The 20,288-nt window shown below is 44.5% G+C and overlaps 1 long non-coding RNA gene across 1 annotated transcript; it reads left to right on the plus strand.

The window, feature by feature from the left end:
* Positions 1–10,625: 10,625 nt before the first annotated feature.
* Positions 10,626–13,269, plus strand: LOC310709844. The gene is made up of 2 exons (XR_014527685.1): positions 10,626–10,734; positions 12,344–13,269. It is a non-coding gene; the product is annotated as an uncharacterized lncRNA (long non-coding RNA).
* The last annotated feature ends 7,019 nt before the right edge of the window (positions 13,270–20,288 follow it).

A 20,288-nucleotide genomic window follows, 5' to 3' on the forward strand; every position in this document is an offset into this window, starting at 1 on the left:
TGGGGATGGCTGCACAAAGCCTCCGCAGGGCAGCGGGGTGCCTTCACCCCGCTGCTCTGTGGAGGCTTCAAAGGCTGCACTCTGGGGGCTTCAGGCAGCTATCCGTAAGCCTTCCAAGCGCAGCAGGAGTTCCCGCTGCACTCAGAAGGCTTGCGGATAGCCGTCTGAAGCCTGGAGAGCGAGAGGGGTCGGTGCACAGTTTTCCCTCTCTGCGCAGCGCCCCTTCAGCGAAGTGGGAGGAGAAATGGAAGGGGCTCCATTTCTCCTGCCGCTTCGCTGAAGGGACACTGAGCAGAGAGGGAGAGAATCCCCCCCCCTGTTCTCCCCCTCCTATAATCCGGTGCGTCTTATGGTCCGGTGCGTCCTATAGAGCCAAAAATACGGTAGGTGCCGTTCTGTCGGGAAGGTAAACAGCCTTTCCGTGCACTGCTCTGCTTTTGCCAGAAGCGGCTTCGTCATCCTGGCCACATGACCCGGAAGCTGTACGCCGGCTCCCTCAGCCTATAGGGCGAGATGAGCGCGCAACCCTAGAGTCGTCCGCGACTGGACCTAACAGTCAGGGGTACCTGTACCTTTACCTAGGCTTTTTCCAGATCTGCCTTACTGCCCTATGTTTCTAAATCTTGAGGGAGAGCAAAAGAAGCAGAATGCAGAAAGAATTAGACATCCTACTTACACTCAAGAAGAAGAAATCTTTATTTTGCCGGAAAACATCATTACTTCTCACAAACCACCTCCTTTCTCCTGAACTATCCTCAAGTAGTTGCTCTTCCCAAAGTCCTCAGCCAAGTCACTCAGCAGGGGGACGTGTCACAATGGAGGCCCTGACCCTGTTGCTTTAGCTACCTTGCTTAACAATGTGAATTGTTCCCCTTAACATTAATTTTTCAAATATATCTTCCAGTGGGTTTTTATTTTTTTTATTTAGGAAGGATCTAGAGCTGGCTTCATCCAGCACGGTGCATTTCTGGACAGGACAGGAAACACCTTGCAAACACACACTTTTCAACATGGCGGTGTCACCAAGGAAAAACACTCCTGGCCTAGACTATGGCTGCTGTTTCTCAATTCATAGTAAAAAATGACCCTTCTCAACATCCTGTAATAAACTGTCCAGTATTAGGATGGACAGGAGCAGGACTTCACCCTTAGACCCCCTCACCCCCCTGTTTTTTCTGTTTCTGCCCAGTGTCTTCTGCCAATCAAAAGCTTTCCTTAGCTTGCAAGGAAGTGAAATGTTATGAGTTACTTGGTGCCAGACTCCCCTTTGCCCTGAGTTTCTGGGTGCCAGGCACTGAACCCCTGGACACTGAACATCTGGGGAATTGATCTAAGCTGTACCCCAAGCACTACATTTGATTGTTGGTTATTAAAAACTGATTGAAACCATTTTATTTCATTCACAAAAGAAATTTTGACATGTGATTATGATAACAGTTTATATAATAAAGGTGACACGTTTATTGATCCTTTTTGTAAGTTAATATTTGTCTACTTTAATGTATTTTTATATATATTAATCAGTAAGGGGGTGGGGTGGGAAGCAGTTTTGCATATGAAACTGGTGGATGGCTGTCATTAATCCAGATCAATTTCATAGAATCATAGAAACTTATAGCTGGAAGGGACACCAAGGGTCATCTAGTCCAACCCCCTGGGATGCAGCAATCTCAGCAAAAGCATCCATGGCAGACGGCCAGCCAACCTCTGCTTAGTAACCTCCAAGGAAGGAGAGTCCACCAACTCTCATGGGAATCTGTTCCAATGCCAAACAGCCCTTACTGTCAGAAAGTTTTTATGAATGTTTAGTTGGACTACTGCAATGCGCTCTACGTGGGGCTACCTTTGAAGGTGACCCGGAAACTACAACTAATCCAGAATGTGGCAGCTAGACTGGTGACTGGGAGTGGCCCCCAAGAGCTACATTGGCTCTCAGTATGTTTCCGGACACAATTCAAAGTGTTGGTGCTGACCTTTAAAGCCCTAAACGGCCTCAAAGGCCCAGTATACCTGAAGGAGCGCCTCCACCCCCATCATTCTGCCTGGACACTGAGGTCCAGCGCTGAGGGCCTTTTGGCGGTTCCCTCCCTACGAGAAGCCAAGTTACAGGGTAGTGGTGCCTGCCCTGTGGAACCCCCTCCCACCAGATGTCAGAGAGATAAACAGCTACCTGACATTTAGAAGACATCTGAAGGCAGCCCTGTTCTGGGAAGCTTTGAATGTTTGACAGACTTTTTTATTTTAATATTTTGTTGGAAGCCGCCCAGAGTGGCTGGGTATAAATAATAAATTATTATTATTATATTATGATGATGACTGTGAGGTGTTACAAGTCATTAACTTCAAGCCACACTGCCATGCCTTTGAAGACACAAACCATCCCAGCTTTTCAGAGCTGGCTAGCATGGCTTCTTTAATCTTTGTGTATTGCTCCACCATGTGGCTGAATCATATAAAGCACTGACTTTTACATATCTCTTGACCTCTAATTGCAAGAAGATCTCGTTAACTTGGATTATAATCTTTATAAATTGGAGTTGTGGAGCAGGTCCTTGGGGGGGGGGCTCCCACCATTCCTCCTCAGTCCAGCCCCTGACAACCATGTGGGTTACGGCGTCGAGGGCTCATTTTGTGGGGCGATGTGAAACGTAGTGTTTTCACCCCCAAACCTTGCAGGGGGCATTCTCTGGGTGTTTGGCGCCGCTTTGGAGTGAATCGGACAACGTCTGACTTTTGGAGAAATTGGGATCCCGTGAGTTAGGGCGCCAAAGGCTCATTTTTGGGGTTGCCATGAAATGTGGGGTTTTCACCGCCAAACATTTCAGGGGGTCTTTAGCAGGTGTTTGCCGTTGCTTTGTTGTGAATCCTAAGACATCGGGTTTTCAGCGAAATCGTGGCCACCATATCTATCCTGACAGATGATTTGGCCTGTCACCCTTGTGTGGAAGTAAAGGATGAGATTCCCCTACTACTTTGCCTGGGGTCTCCAATGTGGTGCACCCAGCCTCCACTCACACTATTCCTATGCTGGGGAATTTGGGTGTGGTTTGTGGGGATGTTATGTACTGAGTTGAATAGGATCCAAAATGCTACAGTCTGATTGGTCCTAGAACAATAGGATCCAAGATGCTGCAGTCTGATTGGTCCTAGAACAATGCAGCAGTCTGATTGGTCCGCAGGAGCCACCCAATCCAGCTCCATGTGGAAGTGAATCCACAACCTGATTGGGCTACAGGAGAATCCCAGAATTAGCCGATCACGTGCAGCCCATTGTGTAAATAATGTATATAAAGCAGATACTGTGGGGGAACTTTCATTCCTCGCTACTATGAGCTGAATATAGAGCATGAAATCGACTCTCGACTCCGAGTATATTTCAGGGGAAGAGCTGTTTGGGATATTTCCTGCTTGTGAATTATTATTTGTGTCTGTGTGTGTGTGTGTGTGTGTGTGTGTGTGTGTAAAAAACATGCCTAAAGCTTTAAATCTGGGATGGGCATGGAAGTTCCGAGGTGGGCCACCAGGTGGCACTGCCGGCCATGCTCCAGCTGCTGCTGCTGCTGCTGCTCCAGGTGCCAGTAAGTCTCGCATTTTCAACCTCTTCCTCCTCCATTGCACTAGCTAAATGATTCCTTGCTGGACTCCCATCGCTGAGGCCAAATGTACCTTTACCGAGCAAAATATCCTTTCGAATTCTACACCCAGCACATGGAACCTGACAAAGGGGCAATACAAGAGGACTCTCTGTGCCCTTACCACAGTAAAAAGACTGATACTGGTGAGCTGGAAAAATAAAAATGCGTCTCCCTTCTATGATTGGATTGAGGACTTCTACAAACTCACCACATATGAACAACCTGCAGATAAACGCAGACTTGCCATGGACAAATTCAATGATACAGTGGTACCTCGGGTTAACATACACTTCAGGTTACAGACTCTGCTGGTAGCCTTTTTAGCCTCGGGTGAGAAGAGCTTTGCGCCCGGGACGGGGAAATGGGAGTCAACAGACACTCAAGGAATAGTTTCAGAGAAAAGCTTTATTCTGCCATCCGGGGTGGCAGAAGGAGCAAGTGTGATAGATTCACAAAAGAAGCATGAGTTCACAGCCATTTGCGCAGAGCATAAATTCCCCTTCCAGTTCCCTCCCCTTTCTCCTCCTCCTCAAGAGTCCTGCCCCATTGTGATGAAATTCCAGTGCTTGTCTTCGGAGAACTTCCTAACATTAGTGACGAAGATGCCTCCAGTGCTGAAGGACATGAAGAAGAAGTGGTTCTTGAAGATGATGCTCCACATCCATTTTCCCAAAAGGAGTTGAATGATCTAGTTCGCGACCTCAGCTTGTCAAAGGACTCTGCCGAACTGTTGGCATCCAGATTGGTTTTTTAAAAAAATATTTTTATTGAATTTTTAAGAGAAGAAGATAGCAAAACATATATCAGACACAAAACACATAGCTATCAACAATATATAAAGAAGAAAAGAAAAAACTCACAGTTTTCCATACATATTTTCCATAACCAACTGGACTTCCTCACATTTCCCTTTCCTGCATTCTCCATAGAAAAGTTATGTTTAGCAAATTATTACCTTCTTTCCAATTTTATGTTCTAATTCTAATGTATTATGCCTCTAGTAAGTATTTCCATCAAATATTTAAGTGCTTAGTTTTGGCATAACTTTACTTCAAATCTCATCTTTGTATTTCAACTTATTCTCATCCATATCTCATTTAAACTTCTGATGCCATAGTCTTTCCTTTCATGCACCTTCTTAACATTCATGCAATTTATATAATTTTTGTAAATAGTCTTTAAACTTCTTCCAGTCCTCTTCCACCTCCTCTTTTCCCAGGTCTCGAATTCTGCCAGTCATCTCAGCCAGCTCCATGTAGTCTATCAGTTGCGTTTGCCATTCTTCCAGTGTGGGTAAATCTTGTAACTTCCAGTATTTTGCAATGAGTATTCTTGCTGCTGTTGTTGCATACATTAAAAAAACTCTGTCTTTTTTTAACACCTTCTGGTCGACAATACCCAAAAGGAAGGCCTCTGGCTTCTTAGGGAAGGTATACTTAAATACCTTTTTTAACTCATTGTAAATCACTTCCCAGAAGGCCTTCACTTTCGGGCAGGTCCACCACAGGTGAAAAAACGTTCCTTCAGTCTCCTTACATTTCCAACATTTGTTATCATGCAGGTGATATATTTTTGCAAGCTTGACTGGGGTCATGTACCACCTGTATATCATTTTCATAATATTTTCTTTCAAAGCATTACATGCCGTAAACTTCACACCGGTGGTCCATAACCTTTCCCAGTCAGCAAACATGATGTTATATCCAATATGCTGTGCCCATTTTATCATAGCTGATTTAACTGTTTCATCTTGTGTGTTCCATTTCAACAGCAGATTATACATTCTTGAAATTACCTTGGTCTTAGGTTCTAACAATTCTGTTTCTAATTTCGATTTTTCCACCTGGAATCCTATCTTTTTATCCATATTGAAAACCTGCTTAACCTGGGCATAATGTAACCAATCTCGCACTTTACCCTCCAGTTTCTCCAAGCTCCGCAACCTCCAGGTTTCTCCGACCTTTTCAATTATTTCCCAATATTTCAGCCATTCAGCCTCCATATTGAGTCTTTTCCGAGCCTTAGCCTCCATAGGTGACAACCACCTTGGAGTCTTGTTTTCTAACAAATCCTTGTATTTTGACCAGACATTAAATATTGCTTTCCTGACAATATGGTTCTTGAAAGTTTTATGAATCTTTACCTTGTCGTACCACAAATAAGCATGCCAACCAAAAGCATTATTAACCCCCTCCAGATCCAGGACATCAGTGTTCTCAAGGAGTAACCAATCTTTCATCCAGCAGAAAGCTGCAGCTTCATAATACAACCTTAAATCCGGCAGGGCAAACCCCCCTCTTTCCTTTGCATCGGTCAAAATTTTAAATTTTATTCTGGGCTTTTTGCCCTGCCAGATAAACTTAGAAATATCTTTCTGCCACTTTCCAAAACATTCCACTCTGTCCACGATCTGTAGGGCCTGAAACAAGAACAACATTTTTGGCAACACATTCATCTTTATAGCGGCTATTCGGCCCAACAAGGAAAGTTTCAATCTTGTCCAAATTTCTAAGTCTTTTTTAATTTCTGACCAACATTTTTCATAGTTATCTTTAAACAAATTCAAATTTTTCGCAGACAAGTTGACCCCTAGGTATTTCACTTTTTTAACCACATTTAAATCAGTCTCCTTCTGAAACCTCTCTGTTTCCATGGATGTCAATTTTTTTCCCAACACCTTAGTTTTCTGCTTGTTTAATTTAAATCCCGCCAACCGACCAAATTCATGAATCAATTCTAAAGCTCTTTTCGTACTAGATTCTGGCTCCTGTAATGTTAAAACCAAGTCATCTGCAAACGCCTTTAATTTGTACTGTTTGGCTCCGACCTGTATCCCTTCCACCAACCGGTCCCCTCTAATCATGTTCAAAAGAACCTCCAGAACCGAGATAAATAACAGAGGGGAGATAGGGCAACCTTGTCGTGTTCCTTTTTCAATCATAAACTCTTCTGTCACCACATTGTTAACTATCAGTTTAGCTTTTTGCTCTGAATAAATTGCCTCTATTCCATTTTCGAACCCCCGTCCCACTCCCATCCCTTCCAAATTTTTCTTCATAAACTTCCATGAAATATTATCAAATGCTTTCTCCGCATCTATAAAAATTAACACTGCTTTAGTATTGATATTCGTCTGTAAAAGTTCCAAAATGTCAATAATGTTCCTCGTTTTATCAAACAAATGTCTACCTGGGAGAAAGCCTGCCTGATCTTTATGAATTACTTCGTTTAGCACTTTTTTAAATCTACTTGCCAAAATGTCAGCAAAAATTTTGTAATCCACATTCAGGAGCGAAATGGGACGGTAGTTCTTAAGTTGGGTCTTTTCAGCTTCCGATTTAGGTATCAATGTGATGAAAGCTTCTTTCCACGATTCCGGTGCCTTCTTCCCCTCCAAGATCTCATTACAAACCTCCAAAAGTGGTTGTGTCAGATAGTCTTTCAATGTCTTATAATATTTTGAGGTAAGTCCATCTGGCCCTGGAGACTTGCCAAGTTGCATATTCTGAATGGCACCTTCAATTTCTTGTTGTGTTATTTTGCAATTTAGGATTGACCTCTTTTCCTGAGTTAATTTTGGTAGTCCATTCTTCTTTAGAAATTGATCAATCTCTGTTTCTTTTTGTGGCCCTTGCGTATAGAGTTGTTTAAAGTATATCTGGAAACACTTTCTAATCTCTTCGGGGTTTTGTATATTTCTCCCTTCATTTTCTAAATTTGTCACCGTGTTCAGTTTTTGTCTCTTCTTCAGCTGCCATGCTAGCAGCTTCCCACATTTATTTGCTGACTCAAATGTCTTTTGTTTCATTAATTTGATTTTCCACTCCACTTCTTGATTTACCAATTTGGTATATTGAGCTTGATGAAATTTAATTTCTCTCAAAATCTCCTGCGACTTTGGTTTCAGTCTCAACTTTTTTTCTCCTTCTCTTATTTTCTCCAAAATCTTATCTTTTCTCTCATTCTGTGCTTTTTTCTTAATGGAGTTCTGTTGTATCAAAAAACCCCTCATAACAGCTTTGCTTGCGTCCCAGATTACTCTTTTTTCCACTGTAGTGTTCAGATTTATTTCAAAATAGTCTCTTAATGTCTTTTGGGCCTTCTTAATAACTTCCTGATCTCTAAACAAGGTGTCATTCATTCTCCATCTGAAGGAGCCGGTTGGAGTTAGTCTCATTTCCATTTTCATAGCGTTATGGTCGGAGCAAGTTTTTGGGCAGATTTCCACTTTTCTAGTCTTCGGTGCCAGTCCTCGAGTTATCCATATTTGGTCGATTCTTGTCCATGACAGATGAGCTTCAGAGAAGAATGTTCCTTCTCTTCCTAGGGGGTTCTTTGTCCTCCAAATGTCAATCAAGTCCAGATTGTCAGTTAGCTCAAAAAAAGTTTTAGGTAGTCTGCTGTCTTTTGTCAAGTTTTGGTTTTGTGATTTGTCCATGTTGGTAGATACCACCCCATTCATATCTCCCATCATGATGATGTTATTGTAATCCAAAAAAATCCAGCAATGTCTCATGCAGCTTCTTATAAATATCTGAGTTCCCCTCATTTGGAGCATAAATTCCCAATATCAAAACCTTTTCGCCTTGTGCTTGTATCTCAATTGCCAAGATTCTTCCTTGCTCATCTTTAAATAAAAATTTTGGTGCTAGGCTCTCCTTTGCGTAAATCACCACTCCTCTTTTCTTGACTCTGTCCGATGATATAAACTCTTGGCCTAATCTCTTGTTGACTAACACTTTCCTGTGGAGCCTAGTCACATGCGTTTCCTGCAAGCAGATAATGTCCAATTGCTCTTTCCTTAATATGTGAAATATTCTTCTCCTTTTTTCCGGGGAGTTACCACCGTTGATGTTCCAACTAAGAACCCAAAGATTGGAGACTGTTCATTGACAGCAGCAAGCGATCACTGAAATGTGTTCTGCTACACAACAGCAACCAGTTTGCCTCTATACCCCTGGCTCACTCGACTACAGTGAAGGAGAACTATGAAGCAGTGGAGTATGTGCTGGAGAAAATTGGTTATGGTCAGCATAAGTGGTTTATTTGTGTTGACCTGAAGATGGTGAACTTTTTGTTGGGACAACAGTCTGGCTTCAACAAGTACCCATGTTTTCTGTGCATGTGGGATAGTAGGGACAGTGCTCAGCATTACACGAAGAAGGACTGGCCTCTGCGGGAGGAATTGGTGCCTTGCAAAGAAAGGAACGTCATCAACGACCCTCTGGTGGACAGAGACAGAATACTCTTCCCACCGCTGCACATCAAGCTCGGCTTAATCAAGCAGTTCACCAAAGGCTCTGGACAAGGATGGTGACTGCTTCACTTGTGGCAGGATTGACCATGGAGAAGTTGAAAGCTGGCATCTTTGACGGTCCTCAGATCCGTCAGCTCATCAGAGATCCAGAGTTCCGAAACTCAATGAACGAAATGGAACTGGAAGCGTGGAAGGCATTTGTTCTGGTAGTGAAGAACTTTCTAAGCAACAATAAGGTCAGAAACTATGCAGAACTTGTCAACAACATGCTGACTGCTTTCAGAAACCTGGGCTGCAACATGAGCGTGAAATGCACTACCTATTTTCACATATAGACCGGTTTCCTGAGAACCTGGGTTCAATGAGTGACGAGCAGGGGGAGAGATTCCATCAGGACATGAAAGAGATGGAGACCAGGTATCAGGGTCGCTGGGACGCAGTCATGATGGCTGACTACTGTTGGACTCTGAAGAGAGACTTCCCTGCCGCTGAGCATTCCAGGAGTTCCAAAAAACGGAAGTTCAAGCCCTGAAGTTTGAAAAATGGTGAAGCAACATGCAACTTATGTGTACTTACCTTTCTCAATGCCCAGCATTCAGTTTACAGTAATCAATGTTTCTATCAGGTAATCAATAGATGTTGTTGGAAAAACATTATTTTCTCTTAAAAACATATTTAGGATGATATGTGTTGACAAAAATCAGCTGATAATGCCACAAAATGTAATCGATTTTGTCACAAGATCTGATTTTTTACAAATCAACAAAGCACAACAACCTGACCTGATGGAGAGAAACGGATGCCATTTCCTGATTCAGCAGTGCAAAAAGACCCTAAATCAATTGTAGAAATCTAGACAACATTCAAAAGGTAAAAAATTGTTGCCCAGTGTATAATTTAACATCTTTTGGGGGCAATTCCAAACCTGTTATTCCAAGAAGAAAGGCCTCTGGTTTCTTTATAAATGTATATTTCAACATTTTTTTCAATTCATTATAAATCTTTTCCCAGAAGTCTTTCACCTTGGGGCAGGTCCACCACATATGATAGAAAGTACCTTCGTTTTCTTTACATTTCCAGCAATGGTTATCACAGTTATGATAAATCTTTGCTAATTTAACTGGGGTCGGATACCATCTATACATCATTTTCATTATGTTTTCCTTTAGTACAGTACATGCAGTGAACTTGACCCCTTTCTTCCACAATCTTTCCCAATCCTCAAACATTATGTTATGTCCTACATGTCTTGCCCAATCTATCATCACTGATTTAACTTGTTCATCCTTCGTATGCCACTCTAACAATGGGAAATGTAGTGTTTTCAAAGCCCCCCCCCCAATGTTTCAGGGGGCATTCTCTGGGTGTTTGGTGCTGCTTTGGAGTGAATCAGATGACATTGGACCTTTGGAGAAATCGTGACCCTGTGGGTTAGGGCACTGACGCCTCATTTTTTTGGAGGGGGCGCCATAAAACGTGGGGTTTGCACTGCCATGGATCACAAAACGACTGCTGTTTTGTGCAAAGCTGGTAGACTGAGAAACTAGTATTTTATTTTTATTTTTAAAAAGATAAACTAAAGGTGTGTGCTTACAGGTAAACAGATACCAGTGTGCATGCCCATTATGACCTCAGGCAAGAATCAAGAAAATACAGGTGGTCCCTCTTAACTGACATTCTGAACTGAACAGAACTGAAGGGAGGGGCTGGTTCTGGAGCCAAGCTCTTTAGATTGGGTTTGGGTGGATGCGAAGAGGATGCCTCCAACTTCTTGGGCTTTGCTTCTCAACTTATTCTGCCTTCTGGGACCCCCCAGCCCAAGACCAACCACCTCTTGGATAGGTGAGCATGCAGATATTTTGGAATGTGAGTGTGGGGCAGGATGACCGCGTATGAAAGCTCATTTGAGCACAAGTGCTGGCCCCCCTTTTCTCTCCCATGGAGGCCCTGAACTGCCCAGCTCTTGGTTCAGGGCCAAAAAAGGGAGAGAAAAGGGAACCTCAGTTACTCTTTGACTTCTGAGGACAATGTCTCACACCCAGAGCCCCAAGACTTACGGCTGCTGCTCTAACAGCCTCAGGACATCCAAGGGATCATGAGCAAAGCACACAAGCCCTGCCCGCCAGATGTGAAGCACTCTCCTGAGAGAATTTGGGTTTTTTAACTGGCTGAACAGAGTTTCAGCCCTTGGGGAATTTGATTTCTTAAACATACACCTTCCCCTTCCTTGTGTCCCTGGGGAGAAAAGCCAGTCCTGCTTTCTTCCTTTGGTAATTTAATCAGAGGAAATAACTCTTTCAATGGTCTAATAGATTTGCTGAATCATGAATTCTGTACATGCACAGAGGCTATACCTCTTGAAACCCCAAAGATGGGCAAGATGGGGCATTTCTCTCCACCTGGCTCCACCGGATATTGCTAGTGGCCAATGAAAGCCCAAGCAGGGATTCCTAGTGGGGATGTTGCTGTGGTATAGTGGAGGAGCAGGGCCAGGGGGCTAACTTGGACACCTGAGAACACAAAAAAGCAGCAGCAAAACAACTACATATTTCCTTTTAAATGGGTCTCCCTGCTGAGTGTAAAGCATAGATCCTCATTTTTTAAGGGAAAAGGGAGAGAAGGCTTCTCCCAAAGTGTTAGAAGGCCACAAATAATGTAACAATAGAACAAAACAAATGTGCCGTTTCATGTGATACAGAATCCTATGTGCAAATCTGTTAGATTGAGAAATTTGTACTAAATAAGAAAAAAAAATTAAAGGTGTGTGCTTGCAGGTAAACAGATTGGAGATTTTCTGCAAGATCTTGTGAGATCTCATTGAAGTCTTGCAAGATGTCCAGGAGAGCAAAATATGTATTGAGATTTGGGAGAGATCTTGCATGCTCTTTCAGGGACCAAAGCCATCACTGCTGCAGCGCCAAAGGCAGGTGGCTAAGGGGTGGTGAGTGTCCCACGGGGCGAAATGGGATGTACCCCCCCCCCCTCAAGCTCAGGATTCCAGAACTAACAACTGTCAGTTGGGAGGGATGGAAGGCAAGGACCCACAGCCCAGGTGGGGCTCGCTAGCTTGGGGAGGAGGTGTGTGATTCCTCAGCTGGAGTAGATGCAGGACAGTTGAGGCTCACATGCCTCATCACCGCAAAAGCTATAACTGGAAAGCTGAATTATGATTTTCAAGTTTATACATTTCAATAATTTTGCAGTCATTTTAGCATTTCAAAACTTGACTTCCTTCCCCCTCTTTCTGCAGTTCTTTAAATTGATTCTTCATATCTTATGCATATCCAAATTACCTCAATTTCTTCATTTATGCATCTGCTTTAAATAGATAATCTTATTAAACTGCAGGTTATTCCAATAATCCTGCCAATGTTCTTATCTGTTTACAGTTTGTAACTATTCATTCAACCATTTCCATTCTTTAATAAAAAGTTTGTTCTCTTGCTCCTAGAAACGGTCAGCATGTGACAGAGGCCACATCCTGGGAACGGTTTGACTGGCCACCTAAACCAGGTGAGAGCAGCCAAAGAGTCTCAAATGCACAGGAACTTCCCCTGTGTGCAAAGACAGGCTCCAGCAGATTGAGCGGACAAGACCAAGCGTGGGCCCAGTGGTCAAGAAGGTGGTTTCTGCAATGCTGTGGAGGGAAGTGAGGGGCAGATGGGGCTCATCCACCTATAAAGATAGCCCATCGAAGAGAAGGAAAACTCTGATCCTAATTTGCCTTGTGGGATATCTTTGGGAGCTGAAAAGGCTAAGGAGTAAAGCCTACACAAATCTGGAGTGGAGTCCCTCAGGCGGTTGGATGGCGACGTTTACAACCCCTTCTGACATCTCCTGCAGCCCAACTGGTGCCTAACTCTGCTTTCCTTGGAGACACATCTGCAAGGCCAAGAGAGGGAGTCTTGTCATCTGGGAAGCCCAGGACCTCCAGACACACTGCCCAGTCTTGCTCCCTGGAGAGGTCACTTTGGGACTGCTGACACCGTTGCTTGACTTTTGACCTCACCCCCAGAGGCGCACTCCATTGCTTCTCAAGACAGACAAAAGACAGCATTAAAAAACTATTTGAAAGAATTTTATTTCATTCACAAAAGACAATCTGGCATGTGATTAGGACAGTGGTTTTCAGACAACGGGTGACACGTTTATTGATCCAGTTTGGAAGTCTCTGTCTTGTCTTCGCACATGCGCAGTTCCATCTAGGAGCAACAACAATGGAAGGAGCCAAACTGTCGACTCCTGCAGCGAGACTCAGGATTTCCACTCATGCTCACAAACGTAGGAAAAAGCACCGCCTAGGATAAAAGGATGATCACAGAATAGCATGTTTGTAAAGGAACTTGATTAGAATAATAATGATGATGATGATTTTTATTTTATTTTTCTATTTGGGTTTGTGGGGAAGGGGGGAACTGGGTCTTGGTGGGGAGGGAGATCTGTGCTGGAGTTGCTGGCCTCATTGCTGTCGCTGCCCGGAAGAGAGAAGAAGAGAAAATATTTTTAATCTTTCCATTTCTTATTCTGTTGACAACCCATCTTTCCTTCAAGGATCTCCAGGTGGCTTACGCTATTCTCCCTTTCTTTAATTATATTTACTTCCTCATTCCATTTCTCTTCCAATATCTCTTCCTCCTCCTCCTCGCAGACCAGGGGGTGGATTTTAGGGGCACGACAGCAGGAGGCCAGCAGCTCACACAGCCTGCCACACTGGCCATTCTCTCTTTCAACAGCCTTGGAGAACAACTGAGTAGGCATCTAGAGCATCAACTGAACAGGCATGTGGATCAGCTAGTCACTGGGCACAGTCTATTCTTTTGGAGGGGGCTTTCCCCAGTTTCCATTTATAAGAAGTTTGAAAGGTTGCCTCTTTATCAAGTCTGTTTCCTTGTGACGAGAGACCACACTGGAGACTCAGTGTTTTTGAAATATATCAAGGTAAAGGGACTCCTGACCATTAGGTCCAGTCGTGGCCGACTCTGGGGTTGCAGCGCTCATCTCGCTTTATTGGCGGACCGGTCATGAACAGCTTCCGGGTCATGTGGCCAGCATGACTAAGCTGCTTCTGAACCAGAGCAGCGCACGGAAACGCCCTTTACCTTCCCGCCGTAGTGGTACCTATTTATCTACTTGCACTTTGACGTGCTTTCGAACTGCTAGGTTGGCAGGAGCAGGGACCGAGCAACGGGAGTTCACTCTGTCGTGGGGATTCGAACCGCCAGCCTTCTGATAGGCAAGTCCTAGGCTCTGTGGTTTAACCCACAGCGCCACCAGCATCCCTATTATTTATTTATTTAGATACTTGGGTTTGGAGCGAAGGGAGAACTGGGTCTTGGAGAGGCGTAGAGCTGTACTGGAGCTGCTGTCCTCACTGCTATCGCTGCCTGGAAGAGAAATGAAGAGAAATGAAGAGAAATGAAGAGAAATGAAGAGAAATGAAGAGAAATGAAGAGAAATGAAGAGAAAAAATTCTTGATTTTTTCATTGATTACTACATTGATGGCCCATCTTTCCTGCAAGGATCTCCAGGTGGCTTGCGTTATTCTCCCTTCCTCCCTTCCTCATCCCATCCCTGAACTCTTCTTGAATCAGTGAGCTGCCTCCCCCCATCCCAGTGATCCAGATTCTCTCTGGCCTCCCTGTTCCTCAAGAACAAAGATCAACACTCCCCATCTATAGATCGGTGGCATCCATCCCCTGGTCGCTTGGTCTTACATAAATTGTTTTCACCTTCACTAAAGATTCCTTCTGATCTTCATAACCATCACTTCATCCTCCCATTTCTTTTCCAATATCTCTTCCTCCTCCTCCTCACAGACCAGGGGATGGATCTTTGGCACGTGACAGCAGGAGACCAGCAGCTCACGCAGCCAATCTTTATAAACTAATCTAACCATGACTAGGTTCCCTATGTTTCTGAATCTTGAGGGATAGTAAAAGAAACAGAATGCAGAAGGAATTAGGAATCCTACTTATACTTTATATGAAGAAAGTCTCTTCATTACACCAGAAAACGTATTTCCTTTCTCACAAACTACCTCCTCAAGCTAAAGATGCTCATCTTTAATTTTATAGTCCCTTTCCTCTTTTGTGCAGTTCTGCCCCTCCTTTCGCCACTTTTCTTCTCTTCCCGATTCTCCAATTAGTCCAGCCGTTTCTCCTAGACCACGCTATGCCATCTTTGCCATCTTTATAGGTTAGTGTTTAATATAAGTTCAATATTAAAAGTGTTGCCTTCTCTTTTACCTTTGTTTTCCAGTAACTTCCACACTTTTACCACAAACAGCGCTGACAATCCAAGTCTTTTAACTCAGTCTCTTTTGCTGGGCTCACGCCACTTCAAAGTAAAAAACAAGTTAAGTCCTTGAATTCCGCTTCTTTTAATGGGCTAGTACTCCTGCTGCAGAGTGAAATTTGAATCTGTCTTCCTTTTCTTACTGGTACTTGTTAGAGAAATCTTTGCTTATGCTTACGTATAATGAGAAAGATTTCCAATATGTTTAAGATAAAATCTCCCGTTCTTTACTCTTTATGTGCTAGTCTTTTAGGTCTGTTTCTGAGCAGTTCAGTTTGTATAAATAAGTCTCACAGACCCTCTTCTCCTCAAGCTCTCCTTGTTAGCTGCCGTTCTTACCCTTTGGGACTTTGAGGCTTGCTGCTGAGGATTGCTCGTGTCCTTGCGTCTAGGTACTCTCTGTCGACTCACCTCCTGGTTAGGACGTGGGCTTCGAAGGGTTCCTTTTTTGACGCTGCCGGACAATGTCAGCCCTGGGCCACGCCCAGAGCCTTTTTGGGGGTCGTGTAGCCTCCGCGTTGCCCCCCAAAGTTCCCTCTAACAGCTGCTAGGTGCGGAGAACCCGCGAAGCACATCCACAACGGAGGGCGGAAAAACCGGAAGCCCTTACATACCAGGTTTGGGAGGGGGATTTGGTCTGCGATAGGCTTTTTCCGTAGGGACACGGGTGGCCACAGAGCCTAGGGCTTGCTGATCAGAAGGTCGGCAGTTCGAATCCCCGCGACGGGGTGAGCTCCCGCTGCTCGGTCCCAGCACCTGCCAACCTAGCAGTTCGAAAGCACAAAGTGGAAGTAGATAAATACCGTATTTTTCGCTCTATAAGATTCAATTTCCCCCCTCCAAAAATTAAGGGGAAATGATCAAAGCAGCAGAAATAAGAGATGATTGGATCCCTTTAAGAGCTCAAAGCATGGGTACCCCCAACAAAAATTTAAAATTCGGTTTCGTAATTTGGAACTAATGTGATTTGAATGGTTTGCTAATAAAAAATATATTTAAAAAAAACAAAAATTAAGGGAAAATTTGTGTGCGCCCTATGGAGTGAATGCAGGCTGCGCAGCTAAGCCCAAAGCCAGAGCAGGCAGAAGGACCGCTGCACAGCGCTCCGTCTCGCTGTTCTAGCTTGGAGTTAGCTGCGCAAAGCCTCCGCAGGACAGCGGGGTGCCTTCACCCCGCTGCTCTGCAGAGGCTTCAAAGGCTGCACTCCGTTGGCTTCAGGCAGCTATCCACAAGCTTTCGGAGCGCAGCAGGAGTTCCCGCTGTACTTCGAAGGCTTGCGGATAGCCACCTGAAGTCACCTAGCAGTTCAAAAGTGGAAGTAGATAAATACCGTATTTTTCACTCTATAGGACACACTTTTCCCCCTCCAAAAATTAAGGGAAAATGATCAAAGCAGCAGAAATAAGAGATGATTGGATCCCTTTCTGAGCTCGAAGCATGGGTACCCCCAACCAAAATTTAAAATTCGGTTTTGTAATTTGGAACTATTGTGATTTGATTGGTTTGCTAATAAAAAATATATTATAAAAAAAACAAAAATTAAGGGAAAATTTGTGTGCGCCCTATGGAGTGAATGCAGGCTGCGCAGCTAAGCCCAAAGCCAGAGCAGGCAGAAGGAGCGCTGCGCGGTACTCCGGCTCACTGTTCTAGCTTGGGGATGGCTGCACAAAGCCTCCGCAGGGCAGCGGGGTGCCTTCACCCCGCTGCTCTGTGGAGGCTTCAAAGGCTGCACTCTGGGGGCTTCAGGCAGCTATCCGCAAGCCTTCCAAGCGCAGCAGGAGTTCCCGCTGCACTCAGAAGGCTTGCGGATAGCCGTCTGAAGCCTGGAGAGCGAGAGGGGTCGGTGCACAGTTTTCCCTCTCTGCGCAGCGCCCCTTCAGCGAAGCGGGAGGAGAAATGGAAGGGGCTCCATTTCTCCTGCCGCTTCGCTGAAGGGACAATGAGCAGAGAGGGAGAGAATCCCCCCCCCCCGTTCTCCCCCTCCTATAATCCGGTGTGTCTTATGGTCCGGTGCGTCCTATAGAGCCAAAAATACGGTAGGTGCCGTTCTGTCGGGAAGGTAAACAGCCTTTCCGTGCACTGCTCTGCTTTTGCCAGAAGCGGCTTCGTCATCCTGGCCACATGACCCGGAAGCTGTACGCCGGCTCCCTCAGCCTATAGGGCGAGATGAGCGCGCAACCCTAGAGTCGTCCGCGACTGGACCTAACGGTCAGGGGTCCCTGTACCTTTACCTAGGCTTTTTCCAGATCTGCCTTACTGCCCTATGTTTCTAAATCTTGAGGGAGAGCAAAGGAAGCAGAATGCAGAAAGAATTAGACATCCTACTTACACTCAAGAAGAAGAAATCTTTATTTTGCCGGAAAACATCATTACTTCTCACAAACCACCTCCTTTCTCCTGAACTATCCTCAAGTAGTTGCTCTTCCCAAAGTCCTCAGCCAAGTCACTCAGCAGGGGGACGTGTCACAATGGAGGCCCTGACCCTGTTGCTTTAGCTACCTTGCTTAACAATGTGAATTGTTCCCCTTAACATTAATTTTTCAAATAGATCTTCCCGTGGGTTTTTATTTTATTTATTTAGGAAGGCTCTAGAGCTGGCTTCATCCAGTACGGTGCATTTCTGGACAGGACAGGAAACACCTTGCAAACACACACTTTTCAACATGGCGGTGTCACCAAGGAAAAACACTCCTGGCCTAGACTATGGCTGCTGTTTCTCAATTCATAGTAAAAAATGACCCTTCTCAACATCCTGTAATAAACTGGCCAGTATTAGGATGGACAGGAGCAGGACTTCACCCTTAGACCCCCTCATCCCCCTGTTTCTTTCTGTTTCTGCCCAGTGTCTTCTGCCAATCAACAGCTTTCCTTAGCTTGCAAGGAAGTGAAATGTTATGAGTTACTTGGTGCCAGACTCCCCTTTGCCATGAGTTTCTGGGTGCCAGGCACTGAACCCCTGGACACTGAACATCGGGGGAATTGATCTAAGCTGTACCCCAAGCACTACATTTGATTGTTGGTTATTAAAGACTGATTGAAACCATTTTATTTCATTCACAAAAGAAATTTTGACATGTGATTATGATAACAGTTTATATAATAAAGGTGACACGTTTATTGATCCTTTTTGTAAGTTATTATTTGTCTACTTTAATGTATTTTTTATATATATTAATCAGTAAGGGGGTGGGGTGGGAAGCAGTTTTGCATATGAAACTGGTGGATGGCTGTCATTAATCCAGATCAATTTCATAGAATCATAGAAACTTATAGCTGGAAGGGACACCAAGGGTCATCTAGTCCAACCCCCTGTGATGCAGCAATCTCAGCAAAAGCATCCATGGCAGACGGCCATCCAACCTCTGCTTAGTAACCTCCAAGGAAGGAGAGTCCACCACCTCTCATGGGAATCTGTTCCAATGCCAAACAGCCCTTACTGTCAGAAAGTTTTTATGAATGTTTAGTTGGAATCTCCTTCCTTATAACTTGAATCCATGGGTTTGAGTCCTACCGTCTAGAGCAGGAGAAAAGAAGCTTGTTCCCTCTTCCATGTGACAGCCCTTAAGATATTGGAAGATGGCTGTCAGATCTCCTCTCAGTTTCCTCTTTTCCAGGCCAAACCTCCCCAGCTCCTTCCAGTGTTTCTCTTCAATCTTAGTTTCCAGACCCTTGGTTGTCTTGGTTGCCCTCCTCTGCACACATTCCAGCTTGTCAACATCCTTCTTAAATGATGGTGCCCAGAACTGGACACAGGACTCCAGGTGTGGCCTGACCAAGGTAGGAGAGAGTAGGACTTGGACTTCCTTTCATCAGGACCCTGGACAGCCCTGTTCTGGGAAGTTTTGAATGTTTGACAGACTTTTTTATTTTAATATTTTGTTGGAAGCCGCCCAGAGTGGCTGGGTATAAATAATAAATTATTATTATTATATTATGATGATGACTGTGAGGTGTTACAAGTCATTAACTTCAAGCCACACTGCCATGCCTTTGAAGACACAAACCACCCCAGCTTTTCAGAGCTGGCTATCATGGCTTCTTTAATCTTTGTGTATTGCTCCACCATGTGGCTGAATCATATAAAGCACTGACTTTTACATATCTCTTGACCTCTAATTGCAAGAAGATCTCGTTAACTTGGATTATAATCTTTATAAATTGGAGTTGTGGAGCAGGTCCTTGGGGGGGGGGGCTCCCACCATTCCTCCTCAGTCCAGCCCCTGACAACCATGTGGGTTACGGCGTCGAGGGCTCATTTTGTGGGGCGATGTGAAACGTAGTGTTTTCACCCCCAAACCTTGCAGGGGGCATTCTCTGGGTGTTTGGCGCCACTTTGGAGTGAATCGGACAACGTCTGACTTTTGGAGAAATTGGGATCCCGTGAGTTAGGGCGCCAAAGGCTCATTTTTGGGGGTGCCATGAAATGTGGGGTTTTCACCGCCAAACATTTCAGGGGGTCTTTAGTAGGTGTTTGCCGTTGCTTTGTTGTGAATCCTAAGACATCGGGTTTTCAGCGAAATCGTGGCCGCCATATCTATCCTGATAGATGATTTGGCCTGTCACCCTTGTGTGGAAGTAAAGGATGAGATTCCCTTACTATTCCGCCTGGGGTCTCCAATGTGGTGCACCCAGCCTCCTCTCACACTATTCCTATGCTGGGGGATTTGGGGGTGGTTTGTGGGGATGTTATGTACTGAGTTGAATAGGATCCAAAATGCTACAGTCTGATTGGTCCTAGAGCTGCTGCTGCTCCAGGTGCCAGTAAGTCTCGCATTTTCAACCTCTTCCTCCTCCTTTGCACTAGCTAAATGATTCCTTGCTGGACTCCCATCGCTGAGGCCAAATGTACCTTTACCGAGCAAAATATCCTTTCGAATTATACACCCAGCACATGGAACCTGACAAAGGGGCAATACAAGCGGACTCCCTGTGCCCTTACCACAGTAAAAAGACTGATACTGGTGAGCTGGAAAAATAAAAATGCGTCTCCCTTCTATGATTGGATTGAGGACTTCTACAAACTCACCACATATGAACAACCTGCAGATAAACGCAGACTTGCCATGGACAAATTCAATGAAACAGTGGTACCTCGGGTTAA

The sequence above is a fragment of the Podarcis liolepis genome (genome assembly GCF_965112155.1).
Source record: "Podarcis liolepis genome assembly, chromosome: 6".
NCBI lineage: Eukaryota > Metazoa > Chordata > Lepidosauria > Squamata > Lacertidae > Podarcis > Podarcis liolepis.